Source organism: Ctenopharyngodon idella, chromosome 2, assembly GCF_019924925.1.
Source record: "Ctenopharyngodon idella isolate HZGC_01 chromosome 2, HZGC01, whole genome shotgun sequence".
Classification (NCBI taxonomy): Eukaryota; Metazoa; Chordata; class Actinopteri; order Cypriniformes; family Xenocyprididae; genus Ctenopharyngodon; species Ctenopharyngodon idella.
The window spans coordinates 7909685-7919231 of NC_067221.1; the positions used below are offsets into that span (position 1 = coordinate 7909685).

General features: G+C 34.5%; 1 protein-coding gene across 3 annotated transcripts in view; it reads left to right on the top strand.

Annotated features, from left to right (window-relative positions):
* LOC127505262 (dynein light chain Tctex-type 4) overlaps positions 1-9547 on the top strand; it is a 57799-nt gene that overhangs the window by 44211 nt on the left and 4041 nt on the right. Inside the window, exon 1 of one of the 3 annotated variants that reach the window (XR_007927680.1) lies at positions 3769-3912. The exons of the other annotated variants lie outside the window; for them this stretch is intronic. The gene's annotated coding sequence lies outside the window, so the exon portion shown is untranslated. Of the gene's footprint in view, positions 1-3768; positions 3913-9547 lie in introns of those variants that run through there. 3 annotated transcript variants of the gene reach the window in all.

Here is a 9547-nt window from a genome sequence, read left to right on the forward strand (position 1 = left end):
ATCACTAGTTCTAAGACTAGCTCTGGAAATATGGGCAAGTGGGTGACACTGGATTTATAGTCAGAGTGAAAAAACGCACCCCAGCTTTTTACTGTTACTTTTTACTCACACAGGCTTACTCAAAACATCAAACGACTACAACGTCAGGTTATGAGAGCTGTGGGATATTTATGAGACAAAGTCGGATAGGTTAAAAACCATGAGTTTCATTTCATACTTTTGTCACAGTTAACAAGGTAGCAAAGAGTTAATACAGTACCTGTCAAAGTTTGGAAACATTACGTTATTCAATGTTTACGAAAGATGTCTCTTATCCCCACCAAGGCTGCATTTCATCAAAAATATAGTAAAAAAAGTAATATTGCGAACTGTTTTCTATTTAAATATTTAAAAGGTATTTTATTTTATGTGATATGAAGCTTATGTTTTTATTAAGTAACAAGTTAAGAATGTCTGGGGTGTGAGTGTGTGCAGTGCTGTAAAATAAAACGTCAAAGTATCGTCAAGTTATCTTTACCACAGGCGTTATTTTACTCATAAATTGAAAAAAAAAAAAAAAAAAAAAAAAATCATAAAACCCCATAGGAAAATCTCAAGGGAATCAGTGGCCATTTTTTACTAAAAATTAAAAATAAAACTATTAAATTTTATTTTTTGTTTATTGAAATAAAATAAAATATAAATATTAGATGAAAAACTTAAACTTAAAAATGTTAGAAATTAGAAAACTACAAAAAAAAAAAAACTGCCTTAGCAATAAACTGAAATACAATAGGTTTAAGTTGAAGTGCTGAAATTACTCAAAATAAAACTCAAATAAAAATAAATAGAAATATTTAAAAACTAATAAAAATGACTAAAGCACGTAACAAAATTACTAAAAACCTGCACTAAAATGAACTGAAAATATAAAATAAAAATAATTCAAAATATCAATAAATACTAAAATAGTGTACTCTATAGGTCTCTATACTCTTCAATGACATATAAGAGATTTTTGACCATCTGATGTGTCATTCGGAGGACACGTTACATTGAGGTTTAATATGATTAGGGGTTGTTCAAATCCTATACCAAGCACCACAGAGACTGATGTAAAGGGTCAGCATTATCTAGTTCAACATGTGATTTAGATGCACACGGAGTTAGCACTAACACACCAATCCGGAATTCAACACCAAGGTTAACTTTTTATCTGTACTCAGAGGGCCTGAGGACTCTAGCCTTACACAGTTGAAATACTGTGTACTTCAGGTCTAATGATGTCACCCAACTGAAAGGAGCACTGGATCAGCCTGTACTCAAACTGGAGCTGAGATAACCTTGTCAATCATGAGAAAATCCTTTAACTGAGACCTTTAATGCTGTTTTAAAGGGATAGTTTATCATTTATTCACCCTCATGTCATTTTAAATGTCAGAACACAAAAGATTTGCGAATGAGTTCTTTGAATAGTTCATTGAAAAGAACTGGCTTTTTTGAAGGTTAATAGTTACGGTCAATATTAACTGGTATTGAAACTACATTTTTTGTTCCACAGAAGAAAGAAAATCATGGGTTTGGAATGACATGAATGACACAATTTTCATTTTTAGATGAAGTATCACAATAAGAAAAAGCTACAGTGCAGATTTAAAGTAATTTATTCTGATAAAGTTACCACCCATCTACAAGTCAAAGTGTGTTTAATCTGATTTTTTAATGGAAAGTTGAATCATTTTTTCAAACAACTAAACAGATTCTCATCTTTGCTACTAAATATTAGATGATACACTCTCTAACTGCTTTTAAGGACATTTAATCCATAGTTTAAAAAAAGACAGATTCAGATTCAAATTGACATTTTGACCTATTATCACATCAAAGTATTCTGTTCCTCTGCATTATTCAGAGACCTACGCTGATGCATTTTTCATTGACTTTAATCATGGTGTCAGATTAACTTCTTTTCTGAATCACAATTAAATGCACAATGTTTCATACACAGAACGAATGGGTGTGCATGGTATGGCTTGAAAATGCCATTTTTTTTTAATGAATGAATGAATGAAATGAATACTTTTGTTCAGCAAGGATGGATTAAATTAATAAAATTGGATTAAATTAATAAAAACTTTTACACTATTTGAAAAGTTCAATTTCAAATTTCTATACAATAAACTTTCTATACATCATCAATGAATCCTGAAAAAATATATTAAGCAGCCCAACTGTTTTAAAAATTGATAATAATAATAATAATAATAATAAATGTTTCTTGAGCAGCAAATCAGCATATCAGAATGATTTCTGAGGGATCATGTGACACTGAAGAATGGAGTAATGATGCTGAAAATTCAGTTTTTTTTTTTTTTTTTTAATAAACAGCTTTAAAATTCGCTTTTTTGATATGGGTGTGTGTTATATACATTGTGGAGCTCAAAATGTCAAAATATGGTCAATTTATGTTTACTACACACCTTATGTCACTGATAAACTGAAAAAACCCTTAGAAAAATCTCAAGGGAACCACGCGCAAATTATTCCTCCAGGTTTTGACCTCATCCCTGCAGCACTCTATAAACACTCACTGTAAAAAAGAATTGTTGGTTTAACTTAAAAAAAAAAAAAAAAAGTAAGTTACCTGGTTGCCTTAAAATTTTGAGTTCATTGAAATTCGAAATTTGAGTTAATACAATGAAGGCAATTGTTTTAATCAACAGAAACTCAAAATATTATGTTATCTGAGCCACATTAATTTATTTAAGTTGAATTAAGTTGAAATGTTCTATTAACAAATCATGAAAATAATTTTTTCAGTGTAGGAGGTTGGTATACATAACAGTCACTAAAAGCATCATTTGGTGGCAAACACTATACCTTTTCCTCAGAAAAGTTTTAGTTCTGTATACTGCGACCATCTACTAATTGATTTAAGGAAGAAATATAGTTTTCCGTCTGTATGGTTTTCCCCTCTCAAAGTTCTTGCCTTTTCAACTGTCTCCACTGTTTGTATTTTTTGCTTGACAGCACTTTTCAAACTCCACTAGTTTATTGATACATCTCCAGACATGTCCAGGCATGCTAGAACTTGTTGATCTGTGCGCTTCTGTCATTTATTTCCAACTTCCTCACAAATGTCCATGTGTTTCGCATGACTAACAACAATAAGATTAAAGAGGTAAATTTGGGGTGAGCATGTGAAAGATCTGTTTGACATTACGCATATTATCATGATTATGAACAATTTTTCCATTATTTGTCAGTGATATTCTTTGAGATAATTCTCATACGAGCAAAATAGCCCACTGATATTGCTGGGATCGGTTTAGTGAGTCAGAGAATCAGCACAGAGGTACGTTTCATGAGCTGCTTGCGTTTGAATGTGACTGCAGCCCCCCTTTTCCTCTTGATTGCAGTGGAAACAGATGGTTCTGCCTGATACCGCCCACTGGCAACCAGAGATCAGCACCTTTTCTCTCTCAAATACGGTGTGACACACTAAGTCCCTTTGCTCCACAGCACTATTGGAAATACAAAAATAACCATATAGCAAAACATTTACCAAACAAAAACTGTATGTTACTGGTAAAATACATTTGATTACCCATGACTACACTGGACATCGGCCTTAATTGATGATAAGCCAATCAGGCTACAGTGGCAGGTTAAAATAAAAGGCTTTCCATGACTACAAGCAAGTTCGTGGCAGATATCCAGGTTATTCAAAGCACTGTGTGAATGATTGCCTGGCTTGCGGGGCGTTGTTTAGTGTGCCATGTAGCCCATTTTGACAATAATTTACGGGATCGCTCTTTACTTAGAGATGCACTCGCAACAGTGAGCATGGACCACTTAGTGACAACATTAGTTGAGAAGAGAGTCCCTCACTGGAATACGACAATAATCATATTTTATTGAGCTCCTAAACGGGTAAGGACATTTAGGGTAACCCATCATCTTGGCGATACTGAATACTACACTAAACAAACATTTTGGTGATTTTTTTTTTAGATGCAGCAGTCATATTATCACTTGAGATTGACTTTATTGTTTTTATGTTGGGAGTTCCAGAGACTCTAGTGATGTAAGGGTAAAAATAATATTATAATTTTGGAAATGTACCAATTTTTTTCTCTTTAAGCTCTCTAACCTATTTAAAGGTCAGCTACTTTTTGAAGCTTTAACCCTCACAAAGTAGGCATGCACTTATTTAGAAACTATATTGTTATAAAATAGTATAGTTGTGTTGTTTATGTTTGGTGTCAATTTGACCAAAACATATAGTAGAAAAATACTATAAAATAGATTTTTAAAAAGTTGAGTGGAGTTTCTGAGACAGCTTATATTTGTAATATGTAATGGGACGTAATGAATGTTAACAAGTTCCAATGTAAATTTAGAAATGTCAACCTGACACATAAATACTCATATTCAGGGCCGTCACTAGCGAGGAGAAAGGCGGTGATGAAATGATTTTATCTGAGTGAGGATGTGCAACAGCTTGCTGTTCTTTTCTAGTGACTCAGAAATGAAAGACTCATTTGTACTCTCTCTTCTACCAATACCTGTACTTTCATGTGTTTCATGCGCTGTCATTGCTTGCTGTAACTCTTCTACATGAGTGTAGAGCGGTAAACTGTGGTGTAAATGTATGTGTTGGCACATTATCACTCAAGAGTGGTGTGGCAGCAAAGACTGCGGACGGAAAAAGGCAGAAGAGCGGTGAACCTGAGGTGTGGTACTCTGTTGACTCAATCTGAGGAGTCTAACAACATCTCACTGTACAGACAGGTGGGAATTTCCTTGAAGGTGCAGATCAAAAAGTGTTTCATACATTAAAAAGCACCTCATTCTCTTAAAGAAGCTCTTTGGGTTGGCTTCCATGAAACAGATTACACCTGATACACAAAATCAATTGTAATGTTTTTCAGTTGTTGTCATCATCTGCAATGATCTAGGTCTGGACTCGAGCTGTGTCTTAGAAACCATTCATTTGAGTCGGGGCAAATCAACCATTAAAGGGGACCTATTATGCCCCTTTTCGCAAGATGTCTCCAGAATGTGTCTGTGAAGTTTCAGCTCAAAATACCCCACAGTTCATTTATTATAGCTTGTCAAATTTAGCCCTATTTGGGTGTGAGCAAAAACATGCCGTTTTTGTGTGTGTCCCTTTAAATGCAAATGAGCTGCTGCTCCCGGCTGCTTTCCAAAAGAGGGCGGAGCTTTAACAGCTCACGCTTCGGTTGCTCATCAAGCTGGAGAATCTCACACAGACAAAATGACGATTGTCAGTAACGGTGTTCAGCCTTACATTGTTCAAACCGGAGTCGGACACTGATGGAGAGACTCAGGAAGAAGTTACAACTTTTAGAATGCATCTGGACGTTTCTATATGGATAAAGTTATGTAGTTGCTGTGGAGTTGATTCAACTCATCGACTAGCATGTGCCGCCATGACCAAAGAATCCAACAAAAACCTAACAAAGCTTTTAATGTGCAAATAGATCCATTCCAAATAGTTAGAGATGCACCGATACAAAATTTCTCTGCCGATACCGATAGCCGATTATTCAGAATGATATCAGCAGATACCGATACTGATAGTTTGGTTTTTCTTAAGGAAAAAAAAATCTCTCCCAAATAATGTTGCAAACTATACAGGGAACCCTCTCATTTGGTACACTACAATATTAACGGTTACGATTAACAGCAAAGGTATTATATTCAGCTGCTGTTCATTTTCAGATATAATAATTACACTCAAATAAAAACTGAAATGTATAAAACTTACTATCACATAAGGTAGTTTTCATAAGCACTTGTCTTCATGGCAAATTTGCACAAACATATATTTAACAGTAAATAAGCTCCTCCCTAGTGTTTTTTATATGTATGTAGCTAAGGAACTGTGAACATTGGAAAACATTCCTGAGGTAAATGTGACATGATGTGACATATTGTTCACAAGCTGTTTTACTGACGTCTTTCCGCGGTTGAAGCACAAATAAAGTGATTACATGAGACATGATACATAGTTGTACAATATATTTCAACATACCTTTGATGTTCATTCATGTTTTTCGAAGTTTTAACTTGTATTGAAGAGGAAGAAAAGACTCGCGCTCCGAGCTGCCGCATTACAGCGATCTGACACATCACATTTAAGAGCGTCAAAACGCCATTTATGGTTTGAATTTCATGATAAAATGGACAGAATTTGAAAACTGAAACTTTAATTCTTATCAGATGTAATAAAGCACAAATCTTTTTGCAATTATTGGATGGGAGAAGCTACAAATAATATTTGATGTAGGAAAAAAAAAAACGCAGACCTGGCAACCCTGGCTTGAACTACGGGTGATTCATAGTGTCAAAAAGAGCCTGCTTTAACGTCACTATTTTTAAACTGTTAATGCGTTAAAATTCAACACAAGAGTGATTTTCTTCACACACAGTATGTATGAGTTGCAGTTTGAACACGTTTTTCCGCACCCTTTTGATTGACAGGATATAATCGGCTCTGATCATTGGCAGTTTTTAAACAATCGGCCGATGGCTGATAGTGATAATAATAGCTTTTACCGGCCGATACCGATTGTTAGCCGATACATCGGTGCATCTCTACAAATAGTATAGTTTGATGGTATTTTGGCCCATTTTTGTCTTCACAAACAACTTCAGGTCATTGATTTTTAGGCGCAAATACATTCGAATTCAAGACTTTGGTTCTACTCTGTTTAGGATTATTCATGTGTTTTTGGAAACACATTTGGTTCATTTTCAGCTGACACACCATTGTTTTTCTTATGTTGAAATTGTGACTCATCATACTCATATTGTCTCTCTCACTGTTCCTTAGTCTGACCTTTTTAATGACCCTCTGTAAACACCTTTTGAAGGGATTTTGTTGTACGCAGAGTCGAATTTAAAAGGACCGGGACAAAATTATAACGTTGGACCCCAGCCCCCATACACTCAGAAGCATTGATTTAGTAGCCCCCTCTAGTCACAGGGCCTGGGACAATGTTCCTGGTTGTTCCCCCCTGATGGCAGCTCTAGCCAGACACTGTTTATAAGAAAGAATAACAAATTACAAAGAGTACATGCATGCCATAACTATCGATTTATGAGGGGCAAATTCTAGAGCAGTGGTTTCTCCTATAACTGTTAAATCTCAGTTACCTTTTAAGTTAGATCCATATAAATGCGTTTGGTTCAAGTAAATTATTTAATTCAGAAATCTGTGCCGTCGAGGAATCAATAGTAAAATTTGAGTTTGTGTTACTGGGAAAAGCCCTTAGTCTCACACCTGACTTCGACTGTACGACTTAAACCATTGAACTTGCATGACCTCTTTTACAGAGTCAACCTTCCAGTAAGTTCACATATTTTTCAACAAATACATGGGTAATTCTCAAGAACCGATGTCGTTTGTGCCTCAACGACTTACTACAGATATAATGAACAGGATACTGAACTTTATTTGACAGATTTCACACTGATAAAAAGTGTGGGAAAAAAAAATCAATGGAACATTGTCCTCATTCATCACTGTTAAACTGTATTGGGAATTCTAATGTAGTTTTTATTGAAATTAAAAGGCCTCATGCCTTTTCTGAGAAAAAGTAGAATTTGTCTGTCCCTGCATTTTCTGTGCATTTTTTTTTTTCTTTTACAGAAGAATATTGTTCTTGGCACAACGCACAAGAATGCTGACAGTAAATAATGAGATGTGGTGCAATGATATTTGCCCCGGCTGTTAAGGCTAGGAGGAAAGACATTTTAACATTGATCTTCAACAACCTTTACAATGTAACAGGGTTGGCACACAATATGGAGCTTTAGGGTTAATAATGATAAATAACTATTGCTACTTGCAAAGCTTTAAACAGGATTGATATTCAGGATTAGGCAAGTAGTGTAAGAATCAGCCTTTGAAAAAAAAACCAAGAAAAAAAAAAAAACACATTTATTGAACTAATCTGAATGTTTGTTGGATTGCATGCCATTATGGTAGTCTCTCAATGTCAGTGTTGGTTCAGTAGCAACCTTTTTAAATTAAAGGGTTAGTTCACTCAAAAATTCTGTCATTAATTACTCACCCTCATGTCGTTTCACACCCATAAGACCTTTGTTTTTCTTCAGAACACAAATTAAGATATTTTTGATGAAATCCGAGAGTTTTATGACTCATCCATAGACAGCAATATAACCACTTTTAAGATCCTGAAAGGTACTAAAGACATCGTTAAAACAGTCGACGTGACTGCAGTGGTTGAACCTTAATTTTATGAAGCAATGAGAATACTTTTTGTGTGCAAAAACAAAACAAAAATAACGACTTTATTCAACAATCTCTTCTCTTCCCTGTCATTATCCTTACACAGGTGAAGCAGTAAGCACAGTGCGGGCTTCCGTGTTTATGTCCGAATTCCAGCTCAGTATTGGCCAAAGCTGATCACGTGAGCAGAACGACACATGCATGTGATGCTGTTGCAGGAGCCGGCCAATAATGAGTCGCGTTTTGACGTAGAACCTGGAAGTGCTGAACGTAAACAGCGTATGAGAATGACACAGAAGAGATGAGATTGTTGAATAAAGTCCTTATTTTTGTTTTGTTTTTGCGCACAAAAAGTATTCTCGTCACTTTTGAACCACTGCAGTCACGTCGATAGTTTTAACGATGTCTTTAGTACCTTTCTGGACCTTAAAAGTGGTGGTTATATCTATGGACGAGTCATATACCTCTCATATTTCATCAAAAATATCTTAATTTGTGTTCTGAAGATGAACGAAGGTCTTACTGGTGTGGAACGACATGAGGGTGAGTAATTAATGACAGAATTTTCATTTTTGGGTGAACTAACCCTTTAAATTATATTGCTGTGTATATATAAAAATATAAATATTAAATATATATTTTAAATAAAACATAACATACTAACATAATATATTATTTAAAATATTTATATAATAAAATAAAAAATAATAAATCATAAATATGTATAAAAATAATAAACAAAACTATTTATTAAAATTTTTAATTAAAAAAAATGTGCTTATTTTGTTTTTGTGTAATTTTTTTCTCTTTATTACTACAATAATTAGTCAAAATTAATGTTAGACTATATATAATTTGTTTATGAAATGTATCTACTTTAGTTTGTAAAGTGGAAGTAAGCTATTTTTTGTGAATGTGCTAGATTATAGGTAAATAACTAGAAGAATAACAAAGTGCACTAACTGTAAAACAATTTGCAATACAAACCAATGTGTTTAGGATTGGGATAATAAATTAAAATGTTATGATAATTCAAGAGTTCAACCTTACATATAATCAGATATAGAAAAAGTATGCATATTTGGCGTGCTGTCCGATGGGAGGGCTCCAAGCTCAGAATTTGGCCCGAACCCTGAGTACTCCCCACATCCCTGGTTGGGATAGGAAATATTTAAGATTGAGGAGTTTGGGTGGTGGAGGGATGCTGGGAAGCTGTGGTGGGATAGAGATAGTTTGGCTATATATATATATATATATATATATATATACCTCCTCTTGTGCTAA